General features: G+C 42.5%; 1 protein-coding gene across 4 annotated transcripts in view; it reads left to right on the forward strand.

Annotated features, from left to right (window-relative positions):
* The window catches only part of LNX1 (ligand of numb-protein X 1), a 148,193-nt gene that overhangs the window by 88,459 nt on the left and 45,754 nt on the right, over nucleotides 1-13,980 (forward strand). The gene's annotated exons all lie outside the window — the stretch shown is intronic.

Below are 13,980 nucleotides of genomic sequence, written 5' to 3' on the forward strand. Positions count from 1 at the left end.
AAATGCCATCTACGGAGGCTGTGTTCCCCTCCAGCAGCTCGTATCTCTGCAAACGTTTCAGCTGCTCGGTAAATATATGTTGACAAGCAATTAACGATCTGTTTTCTAGGATGGCACTCTGCAGCCTACCATGTCACTGAACACCAGAGGCTGTTTGCAGACGAGACGACTGTGAGGACGTCTGTTTAATGGAAAGAGACTGCTTGGTGTGTCTCTTGATGTGGAAGGGCAGGACAACCAAAATAGCATTTGGTTGTATGCACAGAATCGTACCACTTCAAAGTAGACTGTAAACAACAGCTATGCTTCATAGCACCTCTTTTTACCCTCACAATTGTGGGTACAACGTTTGTTTATTTTTATTTAAAATAAAACTGAAGCCAAAAAAAAAAAGAGGAACTCTTTTGCGTTGTTGTTGTTTTTTACTTGTTGACTTTAAACATCTGAAAGTTTCAAAATGTTGCTTGCGAAATAATGCCATGTTTCCCTGAAAATAAGACAGGGTCTTATTTTCTTTTGACCTTCCCCAAAATAAGCGCTTGGCCTTATTTTTGGGGAGGTCTTATTATTTTTGAGGTGCAGGAGGTGGAGACCGTGGTCACCTCAGGGCTGCTGCTGTGTTGCAATATTTTCGGGGATGGCTTATTTTCGGGGGAGGGCTTATTTTAGCGCATGCGTTCAAAAGCCCGATTGGGATTATTATCCGGGGAGGTCTTATTTTTGGGGAAAGAGGATAGTTAAATTGTGGGGATACTTAGAGGCTCAAAATGATTGAACCATCTTGTCCACATCTCAGATAACTCTGGGATTGTATTACTTGGAGTTTCTAAGTTATTAAGTAAGGCAAAAGATGGAAGAAATGCAAGGAAAATTGTGTGCTTGCATGACTTGTGTCCAGTAATACTTTACTTCTTTTTAAGGGTATTTCTGTATTTTCTTTGATTCTATCTAGCCAACTTATCTGTTATATTTCCTTCTTTTTAAAAATCTTTTGCTTTCTCTGCTTCCCTCACTCTTGCCAAGAATAGTTATTTTTTTTCCTAGTCTATCATCTGCTTATATCACAAGCCCAAAGGAGGTTAATATTTGTGCTTGCTAATCATCACCCCCAGGGAGCAATCAGACTTTTATTTATTCCAGGCTTGATGGATTGGTGGTTCTTTCAGTTGATTATATTTTCAGTAACTGTTTCCAAATCCATAAATTATTTGGAAGTCTCCTTCCTCAAAAATCCAGCCTTGGTAACCATACATCACCTTTGCAAAGACCTTTTAACTTTCTGATTTTTATTGCCAAAGAATAATTCTTCTTCTTTCTCCTCCTCCTCCTCTTCCTCCTCCTCCTCCTTCTCCTCCTCCTCCTCCTCCACCACCACCACCACCTCCTCCTCCTCCTCTTCTTCTTCCTCCTCCTCCTTCTCCTCCTGCTCCTGTTCTTCTTCATGATGTTGTCTAACTAGGATTCATCTCTTCAATCTGCTCTTTTTCCATTGTTCAGTCTGCACAATCTTATTCCATGCTTGTGAATCTAGAGGTGTTAACTATAGCAATAGCAATAGCAATAGCAGTTAGACTTATATACCGCTTCATAGGGCTTTCAGCCCTCTCTAAGCGGTTTACAGAGTCAGCAAATTGCCCCCACAGTCTGGGTCCTCATTTTACCCACCTCGGAAGGATGGAAGGCTGAGTCAACCCTGAGCCGGTGAGATTTGAACCGCTGAACTGCAGCTAACAGTCAGCTGAAGTGGCTGCAGTACTGCACTCTAACCACTGCGCCACCTCGGCTCTATAACTGCCTGAAGCTAAAGCTTCTCCTGAATTTAAACAGATTAATGGGCACTTTCTATGTGCCTGGAGCCTTCCTACTAGAATCTGGTCTGTTGATGCTGTGCCCCACTGTCCTAGATTTATTTGCTCCCTACAAAACTTTTTATCATTCTGTAATCCTATTTGTAAAGAATTTTGGGGTAGTTATTTTCTTTGGGTTTCATTTACCTCCATTAGATGTCTTCCACAATTGTTCCTAAAAGCAATATCTTATAGTAGTTTCATAATGCGGTGGCTCAGTGGCTAAGTCAATCAGAAAGGTCGGCAGTTCAACGGTTCGAATCCCTAGCGCCGTGTAACTGAGTGAGCTTTCATTGTTGTCCCAGCTTCTGCTAACCTAGCAGTTCGGAAGCATGTAAAAATGCAAGTAGAAAAACAGGAACCACCTTTGGTGGGAAGGTAACAGCGTTCCGTGCGCCTTCGGCATTGATTCATGCCGGCCAGATGACCACGGAGACGTCTTTGGACAGCACTGGCTCTTCGGCTTTGAAACAGAGATGAGCACCACCCCCTAGAGTCAGAAACAACTAGCACATATGTGCGAGGGGAACCTTTACCTTTATAGTAGTTTCAAACTTTCCTGTAATTTCTAGTTTTTTTTTTTAAGGATCTCCCATTTTCTTTATTTCTTCCTCTTTTGGTCTTCTACTGATTTGACACCCTCGATTGAAACACCCATGGTTGTGTATTCTTCTTGTTGTCTAAGGGTTTTATTCTCTGCCTTTTGTTGGCTCACATGAGAACAGAGGCATATCCCCCCTCCCACTAAAAGACTATCTACCATATTTTTCAGAGTATAAGATGCACTGGAGTATAAGGCGCACCAAGGTTTTGAAGAGGAAAATTAAAGAAAAAGTTCTTGCATTCTGCAGACCTCCAAAAAATGCCCAGTTTTTTGTGAAAACTGGGCCATTTTTTTGTAAAAAAAAAACCAGCATGCATAGCCTTTAGGAGGCTTATAGAGTGCTTCTGGGGCCTGGGGTGGTGGTGGGCAAAAACAAGCAAAAAACAGCCCGTTTTTCGCTCATTTTTACCCTCCCCAGCCCCAAGAGCACTCTGGAAGCCTCCTAAAGGCTATGCACGGCCATTTTTGCAAAGGGGGCGGGGTTTCGGGAGGCAAAAAATGCTGTATTCAGTGTATAAGATGCACCCAGATTTTCACCCTCTTTTTTGGGGGGGGGAAAGGTCCGTCTTATACTCCGAAAAATACGGTAGGTTTCTCAAAAGAAACTTGCTTAATTGAGACATTACAAGTCTTTTGTAGTGTAATCTTTGTGTGCTATATAAACACTGATCATTTTGTAAGGATTAACCATCTGTATTGATGTAAATTTACAGCACTGTTTACAAAACACAAGCTGGATTTATTTTGAGCATTCTTCAATGCACCCACTGCTTGATGTATGTGGTGTGCAAAGAAAGAATAAAAGCACCATTAAAAAATCAACAAATACTGTCAAGAATTGGCCTGAACCCACGAATGGAATAGCAGACCCAAACAGTAATTGAGGGAAGTTGCTGTATTGTGAGCCTCAAAAACATATCCTATATATATAATCAATCCAGTATTCCCAGATGTTTTCGATTATTCCTGGCACAATCCATTGCCATTGTGTCTCATGGAAGTTGGAGTCCAAAACATTTGGCATTACAAGATTGCCTATCCCCAATTTAAGCATTGCTCGGAATTTTGTGTCCACCCCAAGGATAAAACACCCAGGCACGAACTGAGCAATGTGATATTCCAAACAATGCTTAAATTAGGGAGGGGCAATCTTGTAAATCTTGCAGTGAGACATGTGCAGATCTGTACATTGGAGAAACAAAACAACCACTTCACAAAGGCATGGCACAACATAGGAGAACAAACCCATCAGGAGAAGAGTCATCTGAATTTGTCAGACAAAGGCCACATTTTCGAAGACAGCAAAGTCCACATTCTGGACAGAGAGGACCACTAGTTTGAAAGAGGGATCAAAGAGGCCATCTACCTTAAAATTGAATAGTTCTCTCTCTCAACAGAGGGGAAGGGTTATGACACCAACTATCTCCTGTTTACAGCACAGTCCTTTCAGCAGTTCCAAAAAGGTCCCACACCCATTTGTACTATTCAGGTGAACCCTAGATAAACTTCCAAGTGGCCTCAACAACTCTTAGAAAGAATGCTAGCAACCAGATGACTGGGAGGAATATAAATCCTTCCGTTCCCCGCCAATCAATCAAAACGGAATAAGCTTCTTGGATGAGAAGTGAAATGTCTTCTAGGAAAAAAACAACAAAGTCCAGTTGCCTCTTGAAACAGCACCTTTGGGACAATTGCTGAGCTTGGTTCACTTGTGAAGCTTTTCAAATAAACAATGATAAATACTTCAGCCTGTAACACTTTTCAAAAAAATTTAAGGAGTGGGGTTTTTTTTATTGATTTTTATCCCTATTTTTAAATCGTTCTTTTTTACTTCGCTTAATAAAGTCAACAAGAAAGCAAGTGAATGTGTATAAATGAGTATGCCTCACAGGAGTATGCACAGGAGGTATTGAAACTGAATAAAGATCAATAAAGTTTAAAAATTGGACCCAATAATCTATTCACTCTAAAGAAGTTTAGTTTAGTTTAGTTTATTTGTCTTGTATGCCGCCCACTCCCGAAGGACTCCGGGCGGCTCACAATAAACAAGGGAAGGGGGATAAATAGACAAAAACAACACTTTAAAATATGCAACATTCACAGTTTCCGTGGGGCTGGATGTTTCACAAGCCTCCCAGCCTGCGGGAGCAGCCAGGACTTGGTGGCTTTGCAGAAGGCCGGGAGGGTAGTAAGGGTCCGGATCTCCACGGGGAGGTCATTCCAGAGGGCTGGAGCTGCAACAGAGAAGGCTCTCCCCCCGGGGAGTCGCCAGCCGACATTGGCTGGCAGATGGAATCCGGAGGAGACCTAACCTGTGAGATCTAATCGGTCTATGGGAGGTAATCGGCAGGAGGCGGTCTCTCAGGTACCCAGGTCCGATGCCATGTAGGGCTTTATAGGTAACGACCAGCACCTTGAAGTGGGTCCGGAGACTAATGGGTAGCCAGTGCAGCTCGCGGAGGATAGGTGTGACGTGGGTGTACCTGGGTGCACCCACAATCGCTCGCGCGGCTGCGTTCTGGACTAACTGAAGTCTTCGAACACTCTTCAAGGGCAGCCCCATGTAGAGCGCGTTACAGATCTTGGACTTCTTACTTTCAGGATTAACCATTGCTGAAAACCATACAACATGATTGTATTATCACTTATCTCCTTCAATTGAAACATAAATAAAACATTTTTCATTTCCAGCTTTGTTTTTTTTATCAAGCTACCCCTTTTGCAATTTTCTGACAAGCAAAGTCAATGAGGAAGCCAGATTCACTTAACAACCGTCTTACTAACTTAAGAACTGTAGTGATTCACTTAACAATTGTTGGAAGGGAAGTCAAAAACACGGGGCAAAGTTGACTTAACCAGCATCTCACTTATCAACAGAAATGTTGGACTCAGTTGTGGCCAAAAGGCATGGACTACCTGGATTTTGCTTGTATAAGCAAAGATCAGTGTTCATAGACATCTAGAAGATGCCACAAGAATGTGGGAATGATGACATGCAGGTTCAGGACACTCTTGTGCAAATGTCATAATTGTGTAATTGCGTCTTGTTGCAAGTATGTAACTTACATCATTTGCAAGATAGCATTAAAATGTGCATCCTATCCCAACAATTTTCTCATCATCTGTTCTGAGCTAGGCTTCCCCAAAAAGCACGAGGCAGATTCCTGGTCCCGACAAAGCCCCTTTTATTAAACGAATGTGAATTCCTCTCATTCACATTCAGCCAAGGCCCAGCAAACAGTCTTTCAAAGGTGGAGTTATGACCACTGACCTTATCCAGCTTGGAAAGCTGCCATGCAAATGTTTTCCAAACGAGGTGCTGTGCAAGGAGAGGCTGGGCATAGAGTCTCTGAGATTCATGGACAGATCTTCACACTCCTGAAACGAATCTAACGATCGAACGAACGAATTGTTTCCTACAAAAGCCCACTCCCCTTTCGCTCCTCTTTCATTTCCTATGGGAGGGGCCATTCACCGTCCACCTGTGACTTTACTCCCAAGTCTACCGTGATTTCTGAGTTGTTCTTTTCTTCTGGCAGCTCTGCGCATGCGCACACTGGGAACAGGCTCCAGCTGTTCCTCTGCCTCACTGCTGTCTAGCTCCATAGGCACCTGATCACTGCCAGACGCCCTCGGCCCTGTCTCTACCTGTGATGCAGAGCCTTCTTCCGAGCCTTCCCCAGCCTCCGCGACTGCCGTATGTTCCCCCCCAACCTCCTCACTTATCCGACTCTGCTGCCAGCTCCGGTGGCCGCTGGCGGGCCACAACATCATCCATACTTTACAGATAGGATGAAATCTATCCTCGTTCTTAAATGTTATTTCCTTTCTTCTTAAAGTGCTATTATTAGAAGCCAGGATTTTTTTCCCCCAGTTAACTATAATTTCACATTAACTGGTTTACAGTGGATTAAATAAGAATTTAGGGTGGTTTGCAGGCTTTGGGGTTTAATAGCAGCAAAACCTGGAAAGAATTATGGGCTTTGGCATGTGATAATCCGGTAAATTAGGATAAATTATCATTGATTGGATAGCCACTACCTCAGATGAAAAAACGAAAACATAAAAATGTGTTTCCTCCCAAAAACCAACCTGTGCTGCTTTGATAATCTCTGCAGAATATGGGACACTTTAAGACGGTTATTTGCCGATTGCCTTCGCTCTGGAGAACAGAATTACAGTGTTCATTTTTGTGTTCAGCTGCAAGGATTTTAGGAGCTGAAATGCAGAGACATTTTGCAAAATGAAATATGTAAAGATTGCAATTTGTAGTATTTAGCGCACACTTCTACATGTGTTTTTTTTTGTTCAGCTTTCTTCACATATTTGAATATATAGCCTAACTGTTCCAAAAATCTGAGGAAATAATAAAAAAAGATAAAACATAATATTTAATTAAATCTGGTTCTTCTAGCTCCAAACAGAAGCCCAAGCTTCTAAGTTTGATTATACACAGTATACAAGTTTGGATTTCAGCAAGTTTGATAGCATGGTAAATATCTCAACTGAAAAATGAATGAACAGATTTCTTTGCTTATAGCTATATTCTGGGATATAGAATGTGTAAATATGTAAATAGTCTATATTTAGGCTATATTCCGTAGCCTAAATAAATAAATTGCCTGGGAAGAACCCTGCATCCTTGAGAATTAACCACCTCCTCTCAAATTAACAGAATAACAAAATAACAGAACACAAGAATTCGAAGGGGCCTTGGAGATCTTCTAGTCCAACCCCGTTTATTGGGGAGACCCAATAACATTCCAGACAAGTAGCTGCCAACTTTCTTCTTTAAAGCCTCCAGTTATGGAGCACTTGAGTCTATTTATGGAGTAGTCTCCATAAGATGTTGCAGGATGGAGCATCTTGAATCTACTTATGATAACAGGTAGCAGATTAACAGAGTTGGAAGGGACCTTGTAGGTCATCTAGCCCAACCCCCTGCCCATGCAAGAAACCCTGCATCATTTTTGACAGATGGCAGTCCAGTCTCTTCTTGGAAGCTTCCAGTGACACAGTGGTGTATTCTCATGTCCTTAAGAACAGAAGTCTACTGTTTTAAGGTGAAAATATGCTAGCGGTGAGATCCAGAAAAGTCAGCTCTGAAAACCAAGAATAAGTGAGATGGGGAAGTGAGGTCCTACCACATCCCACAGTGTCAGGGGTTGTAATAGCAATAGCAATAGCAGTTAGACTTATATACCGCTTCATAGGGCTTTCAGCCCCCTCTAAGCAGTTTACAGAGTCAGCATATTGCCCCCAACAACAATCCGGGTCCTCATTTTACCCACCTCAGAAGGATGGAAGGATGAGTCAACCCTGAGCCGGTGAGATTTGAACCGCTGAACTGCAGCTAACAGTCAGCTGAAGTGGCCTGCAGTACTGCACCCTAACCCCTGTGCCACCTCGGCTCTTTGTATGCAAACTCTGCCTTCCATTTTCTTCAGAATGATTATGACTTGCGAAAGGTCAGCCTGTGAATTTAACAGGTCAAAAGGAACCATTGTCTATCTTAACCAATCCTTTTTTTTTTAATGTTTTAATTAGAAATCTTTCTTGCCAAGGTTCCTTTCCATCCATCTAACTTCCTTCACCCCAGTCACCGGGGCAATCGACTGGCTCCTTTTCAATTTTTAACAAACCCCTTGGCCGAATTGCATGTGGTTTCTTTGGGATGCGCAGATTATTTACGGCTGGAAATCAGGATGGGCTGCCCATTGTAATGCGCGTACCTAAAAGAGCCAGTGGGTGATTGTGGTCTTAGGTTTTTAGGTCACAAAGGTCAGAGGTAGATGTCAGTAAATCCAGACTTGTGGGAGGCTGTTAACACCACGTCCCATCGAATGCCGAGGTGTAAAGACAGTGCTCAATTGTTTTCAACGATCTGCCTCCGGCGTCTCTCGGCCTTCTCAAAGGAGCAAAGCTAGAATATCAATGGACTCTGGAGTCTCACCTCTTTAAAAATTCCCCAGGGCCCAAAGGCAGCATTTTAAGCTGTAAGGTTTGGTTAACAGTACCCTCTCGAGGAGTACGAAGGAGAATTTAAAGCTTATGTACCCTCTCGAGGAGTACGAAGGAGAATTTAAAGCTTATGTGGCTACCAAACTTTGCCCAGAAAGGCAAATAGAAACCTGGAAAGAAAGAGGATAGTTTTTTCTTTTCTTTTCTTTTTTGTATATAAAGTTTTTTTTTATATAAACACATATATACTGTTACATAACCAACATTATTTTATAGTATTAAATATTTACATCAATTCGTCTCACCCTCAACCCCCAAAAACAATTATTGGCTCTTCTGGTCTCAATACACCATATTTGTACCTTATCCATCACTTTCTTTTCCCTCTCTCCTCCTTCTCCCTACCTCCTTTCTTCTCTACTTCCCTTTCCCTTCTCCTCTCTCCCCTTTCCCACTCCTTCTTTCTCTCCTCCTCTTCTCCCCCCCTTGCCCTCTCTTTTATCCCTCTCTTCTTCCCTTACCTCTCTCCTCTCTTTCACCCTCTTCATCTCATTTACTTGGTGTATTTCAGCCTCTGAGCGAGCTCCATTTTATGTTGATGGTATTTATAATTTCATGTCAATAAACATCTTTAATTTTAACATCTTCTTTTGAAAGAAAGAAAAAAAAGTATACATATATAGCAATTATATTTTTAAACACCCTCCACAAGTTATTTTTGGCCGGAATGTGGACCTGGTTACAATTCCCAGCTATTCTCATCATAATATTGTATAGTTATACATCATTACCTGCCTCAAATTTTTAGTTCTGTCTTTATAATCTCATTATAAGTGTGTTTCATATTCCCCCTCCATTTCCCCATATCTTAACTTAGCTTACATTTAATTGTCTTTAAATAACAATCCTCGCTGCTTAATGTTCATTACAATTCCATTGTTCTGCTATGTAAAATAACAAGCAATACACACCTCATTAGTTTTTTCTAATAGGGCTCTGCGTTCTGTTAAAAAAATGATTGGGGAGAAAGTTCTTCAGATATTATTCAACTTCGAACACAACAGTTCTGTGCTCCATTTATTTTTCCAGTGCTGCTGCTTTGAGAGACCTATTGTCTTTAATAAGAAAGTTCCTTAAAGCATCTGCTTCTTCTTTTCCAGTTTGCTTAGAAATCTGAGTGCGGTTACTTTAATGCACATAGAGAAATGTTATGCTTATGCAAAGCAAATTACAATCCAGATAGATTACAGTGCTCGATCTGAACTGCAAAACTTTAGCTGGCCACAAGGTGGACACAGAGTTTGCATCTTAGGTATCTCTTTGCAGCCACCTAGTGGCCATATTTGGTACTTCATTCAGTAATTGAGTGTAATTACTGTTGTAGTTCTGATAAAATAGTTCTGATAGTGTAATAGTGCTAGTGACACTAAATTCAGGGAATACAATTATGGACCTTGGGTTCAAGGGCTACTCCTTTTCTTCTCCTCTCTTCTCCAAGAGATCAAAACATTTTTACCTTTCCCTCTGAATTGTAAAGTAAGTTAATCTGAACTGAGGTTCAAGGAAAGAAGACAATTGTCAGCGTTCCAAGTATCATGTAGAATTAAATCAGAGTCCAAGGCAAAACGATCCTTAAAGTTCCGATTTAATAAATCAGACATCTTAGCACATCTGTGCAATCCCAATTCTGGAAATTACATCAGAATCCCACCCAGTTAAAAGTTCATGATCTTGTCTCCACACCCACAAATCCATAACATGTTCCAATCGTCTTCCTCCACGCTAGCATCTCCACCCAGCTGCTTCCGCTCAGGTGGAAAGGTGCGGAGACAAAAGATGAGCTTGGGCTTCTAGAAAAGAATGACAACAATACATTCCACAATCCTACTCCTTTCTATTCCCCCCTCCCAACTACTACACTAATGAAAAAAACATAATGAAATGAGATAAAGTGTGGCAGGCCAAAATTCTAAAAGGAATATAATTGCAGGCCTGACCACAATTCTGTTACTTTAAAATATAGAAGCAAAGACCTTTACAGATGCACTAGAGGAGGAGAAGCAGCCACGTAGGGGCCCAAGGTTTATGTACAGATTGTCCTCGACCTACAACTCTTCATTTAGTGACTGTTCAAAGTTACAACGGCACTGAAAAAAAATGTGACTTACGACCGTTCGTCACACTTACAACTGTTGCAGTTTCCCCATAGTCCTGTGATCAGAATCCAGAGGTTTGCAACTGTCTTGTATTTATGACCGTGGCTGTGTCATATGGTCCTCTTTTGCAAGCAAAGTCAATGGGGAAACCAGACTCATGTAACAATAGTGTTACTGGCTTAGCAGCTGCCGTGATTCACTGAACAACGGCGGCAAAACGGGGCAAAATTCACTTAACAACACTTAGCAACAGAAATTGTAAGCTCAATCCTCCGGGATTGGGCGGCCTGTACATTTTTGCAAATAAATAAATAAATTGTGGCCGTTAAGGACTACCGGTGCTTAACACTAACCCCTTTTGTATTATGGACAGGCTTTGTCAGTGGTGGGAAGAGTCGAGGTGGTGCAGTGGTTAGAGTGCAGTACTTCAGCTGACTGTTAGCTGCAGTTCAGCTGTTCAAATCTCACCGGCTCAGGGTTGACTCAGCTTTCCATCCTTCCGAGGTGGGTAAAATGAGGACCCAGATTGTTGTTGGGGGCGATATGCTGACTCTGTAAACCGCTTAGAGAGGGCTGAAAGCCCTATGAAGCGGTATATAAGTCTAACTGCTATTGCTATTGCTATTGTGGAGAGTAACACAATTAAGTATAGGATTATAGCCTGTTGCAACAACCATAGTGATTTGACCTTCTGCATAGTTTCTTTCTCCACATCCTGTAGTACAAATTGCTTCTGGAATTCTTGTTCTATCATTCTGAAAGATTTCCAAGTTCTATTTCTTCCGCTGGGTGGATAAGTTGGCTAAAATACGCCTTCCTACCAAAAAATGTAGACTTAGTAGCACCATTTCTCTGGGTTGAAGAGAAAATTGTTTAGCATTCTATTCCCCACCCCACCTCAGGGATTATCTAATGGCACCGTTTCGCATCCAAAAATGCATACTATTCAGAGCCATCAGATTATATTGGCAATCTATCCTGGAAAGAAAGCTGTTGTATTTTAAGAGCAATGGTTTCAATACCTCCCATTTCCTATTCTGCATAATAATTGTGGAAGCATTATTGCCCTAAGCCAGGGGTCGGCAACCTTAAACACTCCAAGAGGCCCCAAAGGTCCTAACCGGAAGCCCCCTGCTCAATTCTAGAGCCTACGGGAAGTCCGGTTCCCCCACCATAGAGTCTCCTCCTAGTGTGGCATCCCTTTTCCTCTGCCTGTCCTAACCGAAAGCCCTATCAATTATGGAGCTGACCGGTGACAAGAGAGCCTCAGTAGATGGATGAAAGAGCCACATGCGGCTCCAGAGCCGTGGGTTGCCGACCCCTGCCCTAAGCAGACACACCTAAGTATATATCAGAGGTGGTATTCTTCCAGTTTGCCCTGATTCAAGTGAAAGGTCGGCAGTTCGGCGGTTCAAATCCCGAGACGTCTTTGGACAGCGTTGGCTGTTCGGCTTTGAAACGGAGATGAGCACCGCCCTCTAGAGTCTCGAACGACTAAGCACATATGTGCAAGGGGAACCTTTACCTTTCCTAACAGACAGAGAAGCCTCACGAAGAACAAAGCTTGTGATTTGAAAAGTTGGAAGAAATAAGAAACGGGGGCGGGGGAATAAGCATTTGACTTTTTGGGGGGTGGGGGAAAGGGCTGGACTCCACACGAGACCCCTTTTGTTAACTAGACTAAATCTGCATTCTAATTCTGCAGAGCAAACAGGTTTTATTTCCAATTTGTTTCTGGGAATCCCAAATCTGGCGGGCAGCTGGTGGAGTCACGGCTGTTGCGACAGTCCTCGTTTGTCATGGCGGGGGCTTGGCATCCCCCAATATGAGTGGCTTTATTCTTTCCTGAAACATCAGCTGACGCAATGAAGCTTTCTGGCCACACATTGCCCTCTTTCATTAGCCAGAGACAAAAACAAAACAACCCCCAATTATAACCCTCTCCTTTGTTTTGGCCAGTCACCTGCCAGGCTAGCTTAGTCTCTCTCTCTCTGTTTCCGATCCAGTGTAACTCCAGCTACAATTGGGCCTGTGTTCTCCGAATCGATCTCTTTAGCAAGAGGAGGCTTTCGGTGTGAATTAATCATGTAATCCCTCCTCACTGGAGGGACCATCCCCTGCTCTTCCGCCCCTACTAAAGCCTAGGAAAAGATGCCAGGCTCTCAAGCTTTGCTGGTTATAAAGCAGGCTTGTCTGTCCATCACTGAACTCCTTTTCAGAGAAAAGAGCGAAAAATAAAGAAAGAGAAAAAGCAAAGCGAGGGACAAGAAGAGAAAAAGAAAGGAAATATGACTAGATTTAACTTACTCTTCCATTTAAAGGTAAAGGTAAAAGTTCCCCTTGCACATATGTGCTAGTCGTTCTCGACTCTAGGGGGCAGTGCTCATCTCAGTTTCAAAGCCAAAGAGCCAGCGCTGTCTGAAGACGTCTCCATGGTCTTGTTGCCGGCATGACTAAATGCCGAAGGAGCACAGAACGCTGTTACCTTCCCACCAAAGGTGGTCCTTATTTTTCTACTTGCATTTTTACGTGCTTTTCAACTGCTAGGTTGGCAGAAGCTGGAACAAGTAACGGGAGCTCACTCCGTTACGCAGCGCTAGGGATTCGAACTGCCGAACTGCCGACCTTTCTGATTGACAAGCTCAGCGTCTTAGCCACCGAGCCACTACGTCCCTTACACTTCCATTTGCTATACTTCAGATTTTGCCCTCCTTGCAAACCATTGTTGTTTCCACTAGATGCATGCACCGTTTCTTCACAATTTGGCCTTTTGTTCTTTAAACCTCACCATTCCCTGTTTTCAAGATCCTGGCAACTCCATTCAAACGCAACTTTTTTAGTTGGTTGCAGGTTTGAATGGTTGCAGGAACTGGGCGTGGCTAGTCTAGTGAAGAGAAGGAACAGGGGAGACATGATAGCAGTGTTCCAATATTTGAGGGGCTGCCACAGAGAGGAAGGGGGTCAAGCTATTTTCCAAGGCATCTGAAGGCCAGACAAGGAATAATGGATGGAAACTGATCAAGGAGAGATTCCACCTAGAAATAAGGATAAATTTTCTATAGTGAGAATAATCAACCCATGGAACAGAAGTTGCCTTCAGAAGTTGTGGGAGCTTCAGCACTGGAAGCTTTCAAGAAGAGACTGGACAGCCATCTGTCAGAAATAGTGTAGGGCATCCTGCTTGGCGGGGGCGGGGGGGTTGGACTAGATGGCCTACAAAGTCCCTTCAACTCTGTTAATCTGTTAATCTATCTGTTAGTCCCTTCCTTTTCTTCTTGATCCATTTGTTCTTTCTTCCCTCTTATATTTGTTTTACAAGTCTATCCTCAGACATTCTCTTTATATGACTGTTACCTACTTTGTATTTATCTATCATCTATCTATCTATCTATCTATCTATCTATCTATCTAT

This window comes from Thamnophis sirtalis, unplaced genomic scaffold, assembly GCF_051295495.1.
Source record: "Thamnophis sirtalis isolate CommonGarterSnake01/CBP01778 unplaced genomic scaffold, rThaSir2_p1.2 scaffold_10, whole genome shotgun sequence".
NCBI lineage: Eukaryota > Metazoa > Chordata > Lepidosauria > Squamata > Natricidae > Thamnophis > Thamnophis sirtalis.